The sequence below is a fragment of the Coffea arabica genome, chromosome 2c, assembly GCF_036785885.1.
Source record: "Coffea arabica cultivar ET-39 chromosome 2c, Coffea Arabica ET-39 HiFi, whole genome shotgun sequence".
Classification (NCBI taxonomy): domain Eukaryota; kingdom Viridiplantae; phylum Streptophyta; class Magnoliopsida; order Gentianales; family Rubiaceae; genus Coffea; species Coffea arabica.
The window spans coordinates 38,761,034-38,765,867 of record NC_092312.1 but is presented as its reverse complement, the minus strand read 5'-3'; positions in this window follow the sequence as shown (position 1 = coordinate 38,765,867).

The following is a 4,834-nucleotide window of genomic DNA, read 5'->3' as shown; positions in this document are numbered from 1 at the left end:
GTGAAGAGGTATAAGTGGGCTAAGGAAATATGGGATAAATTAAAAGAAATACATGAGGGTAGTGATGGTGTAAAAGAACAAAAGAAATCTTTGTTTGGTGCTTATTATAAATCATTCAAAATTAAGTCTTATGAAGGAATATACAAAATGTATTGTAAATATAATGTATTATTAAAGATTTAGAGGTACTTGGTAAAGAATGCTATTTGAGTGAAACGAATAGAAAAATCTTGAACGCTTTATCTAGAGAGTAGGAAACAAAAGTCAGGGCTGTTAAGAAGGCTAAGAACTTGAATTCTATGCTTATTGAACCTTTGATAAACGTTGTAATCTCTTATGAATTCAAACTCAAGTCTAAGGTATAAGATGAAGAGAAAGCTAGAGTCAAAAAAGCATTGCTTTCAAAGCATCTCAAGAAGAAAAGGATCTTTTCTCTTTTTGTCAAGAAACTGATGATATTGATGAAAGTGATCTAGCCTTTAGTACTACAGACATCAAGAGATATTTCTTCAATAAGAGGAGGTTTAGAAGAGAAGAACCAGGCAACAATAACAACAGCAACAACAATTTCTCAAAACACTTCAAAGGAAAAGCCAAGCAAGAAGTGAATAAGATGCAAAATAATAAGTGTTTTAAATGTGGCCAATCAGGACACTATATGAATGAGTGTCTGTCCAAGAAGAAAAGGTAGAAAGAAGTGATAGAAGACAATAATTCACCAACAATCAAGTTACTTATCAAGAAGGTAACTCGGATTGTGAAATAGAAAAAGAAAGTGAATTGGTTGAAATGGCATTCATGACCATTAGAGATAATGAAGTATTCTCAAGTTCTGATCTCATGGTAGAATTGATAATGAAAATGATAATATTAAAACTTTTGTGATGAAAATGCATGAGAATTTGAAAATATCTTGTGTTAGAAACAAAAAATTGAAGTTAAAAATAAATACCTTGTTGAATGAGAATTTTTTCAAAAAAATAAAAAGTTGAAAAAGAAAAATCTTGATTTTAAGAAAAATAGAGTTGTTTTTGCATGCAACAGGAATGATTTACAAAGTTGGATTAAAAGAAGAAGTTTTACCAAATGATCAAGGAAGAACAAGTCTTACTGAAAAAAATCGATAATTTTAGTGTTTTTCTACATAAAAAGAAACAAGGTGTTTTGAAGAAACACTATTTGATATGATCTTCGAGGTAGGGTTTTCTTGAGCCTCTTTTTTTAATTTGAGTTGCTCAAACGATTAGGCCATGGCCTACCGGAAAGCCCTTCAGCCAGCGGTTGGAGGGCTCGCTTCCCCTACTAAGAAGTTCTTTGCCGACATTCTCTCCTAGCACCCAAGAGGGTCTTCGCTTCCTTTGAACTCCAACTCAAAATAGTTTTCCTTCGTCACTCAAAATCCATCCATTGTCAAGGATCCTTCCTCTTTCAAGGGTAAATCAGCCGTGTTTTTTTTCAGATAATGACATTCAGGTTTTGTCTTCCTCGTTTAAGCATGCATTGGTTGGCAAATTATCAAAAGGAAGACCTAGTATGGAAGAACTTCGTAAACTTTTTCTTGGTATGGGTTTCAAGGTGGTGTATTCGCTCGGCATCCTTGACCCTCGCTATGTGCTAGTAAGGTTTGAACTAGAGGAAGATTACATGCGTTGCTAACTGCAGGGGGTTTGGAATTTCCATGGTTTTATAATGCGGGTGTTCAAGTGGTCGTCCTCTTTCTCAGTGGACTCTGAAGCACTAATCGCTCCAATTTGAATATCTTTGCTCAATTTGCCGATACAATTTTTTGCAAAAGGTCCTCTTTTTTCTATCACCCGCCTTATTAGAGAGCCTTTAAAGGTCGACGCATCTACGATTGCGATAGCGAGGCCAGTGTTGCACGTCTTTGAGTTGAAGTCGATTTGCAACTCGACCTTCCGGACAGAATCTGGATTGGGAATAGCTTTTTTAGGGAATTCTAGCAAAGGGTTGAGTATGAGAATTGCCCTGACTATTGCATCCATTGTAAAAAGGTAGGACATAAGCTAGGGGATTGTCATTTAAGGATAGCTTAAGATGTGAAAGCTACTACATCAGATAAGCAATGGTAGCCGAAGTCAAAAGAACAAGGTATGTTGTAGTTGCTTCCGATATTGAATATCCAACAAAACTCTCCCCCCTCGGCTACTGATCCATGCGATCAACCACCTGTCTTGGTGGAATCAGTCCCTGGATATAAAGGGGAGGGTTCTTCTAGCTTGTCGAAGAATGAGAAAAATTGTATTGTTATTGATTTAGATTAGAGACACCTGCGAGTGGTCCATCGTCTTTCACGAAAGATGTAATTCTAGAAAATGTGTTTAAGAGCTCTTGTCAGGTGCCCTGTTCAACTCTCATGGATTTGCAACACGTAGCTTCGACCCACGCAAGTCTCACTGTAATACATCAAGCTGGGGGTTGGGCTCCAGAGTCAACTAGACATGGGCTAAAGAAGGTTTCTGTAGAGGAATCTTCTCTCGCAGAAAATTCCGATGCTGTGAACTAGCAGATTTCTTATATTAGGCAACATCATGGTAAAGAGGATTGGGTTGCTAATGATCTCCAAGGAATTGACCTTCAGAGAGTTCATCTTCGAACGTAGCTTTCTTTGCCGCACTGTGAAAGGCAAATACAAAAACATGATAGACGGAGGTCCTTAAGGGAACTTCCTGCCGAGGTCTCTATTCAAGAATTGAAGTAATTCCAAGAGATGCTGGTTAAGCATCTTCATGCTGCTGATATTATGATGCACCCCCAGAACTTACAAACGGATGAGGAGCTGTGTAAGAGAATGGTTGGTGAGCCCCAACCTAGAAAGCATGGATGACCGTCAAAAGCAACGAAAGTAGCTCTTATAAATGAGCCCTATCTATTACATACGGTTGTTCATGGGAAAAGACGAGGGCGATCAGCGGCTGCTTCTAAAATTAACATTGGTAGTGTTGACCCTTCATTAGCTTTTGCTACATCGTGTGTCTAAATGGTTGTTCCTCTTAATATTCTTATTTGGAACATTAGAAGGGTCTCTCAACCAGATTCTTTGTGTTATTTGAGAGACTTGTGTAATAAGAATAACATTGATTTCTTGGTTGTAATTGAGCCAATTACATCGGCTTCGCAAATACATCTTTTTAGATTGAAGCTAGGGTTTTATTCTTCTCTTGATTTTTTGGGAGGACGGATATGGATTTTTTGGAAGTGGGCTCTAACATGTACGTTTCTCCCAATGGGTGATCAGTTAGTTAATGTGGATATTGTGCTGCCGTCATCATTAAAGATTTGTTTTTCAACGGTCTACGAGAAGCACTCTAGGACTGCAAGACGGCCATTGTGGGTAGCTTTGGAGGCTCGAGCAATAGAGATAACTAGCCCCTAGATGGTGGGAGGGGATTTCAATGTCATAGTATCAGTAAGTGAGCGAAGAGGAGGAAATCCGCAAGGATAGAAGATATGGAGGACTTTGTTACGACTCTGGCAATGGCAGGATATGGCAGCGACTTGACAGAGTGGTAGTAAATGCCGCGTGGAATATGGCTTTTAACTCTGTACATGTATCGCATTTAGCTAGGGGAAAATCGGATCATTCCCCTTTATTGGTCAAGTTGTCTAATGGCTCGCGGGGTAAATGGCCTTTCCGATTCCTTAATGTGTGGTTGAAACATCAGGACCTCTTAAATGTCGTGTAGCAAAACTAGTCTCAATCAATTCAGGCTAATGGAATGGTTGCTTTCTTTGCCAAGTCGATGAGGCTGTGCAAAGCATTAACTACTTGGAACCATCACACGTTTGGCCACATTGGTAATCAAATCCACATAGTTGAACAAGAAATGCCGAGGGTGTAAACCCAATATGATGAACATGGGGGGTACGAGTTATGTTCTTAGCTGGGAGAGGCTAGAGCTAGGCACACTTGATTGCTGGCTCTCGAACAAGAGTTTTGGCAGCAAAAGGTTTCCATAAAGTGGCTGCAACAAGGTGATGTGAACACAAAGTTTTTCAATGCAGTGATTAGGCAGCAAAGAAATATGAATTTCATTGCTCATGTCAAACGAGATGACGATTCTTGGCTGCAATCTTCCCAGGCTATTAAGGACTTTGCCGTTCTTTTTTTCAGCATATTGTTTGGGCATAATGCGGAGGTTGTTCCAATCGGGGGACATCCCTTTTACTATCCCTGGCATTTCTCAGCATCAAAGTGCAGATTTAGAAGTAATGCTGTCTATGCAGAAAGTTAAAGATGTAGTTTTTCAACTTGATAAAGCTAGTGCGGCAGGGCCGGATGGATTCTCAGTTTTGTTTTATCAAGTTTACTGGAATATAATCCATGAAGATTAATGTTAGCAATAAAAGATATCTTCCCAGGAGGTGTTCAATCGAAAGGGTTCACAAGAACGATGCTGATTTTGGTTCCGAAGAAGGAGGGTGCATCAAAGTGGAACAACTTCCCCCCAATTAGCCTGTGTAATGTGTCCTCAAAAATCTTGTCTAAAATCCTTGCTAATAGGATCAATGGCGTGTCGCCGAAGATAATTCATTTAACTCCATTAGTACATGATTTAACGATGATTAGGAGAAGTAATAGGGCATCAAATGCAAGTATTATTGATGCAATGCATGAACAAAAATGTGGATACCTTGCTCTTGATCTTAGTTTGGAATTGGAGTAGAAAATAATCAAGAAAAATTCATTGAAGTGAATACGTGAACTCCAGCTCATGTATTCCACAGCTCACGTATTCTCCCCTTTTTTCTGCAATTTGTCCTGTAACTTGCCCTACTTGCACACAACTTTCCAACTCAATTCCAACAAATAGTT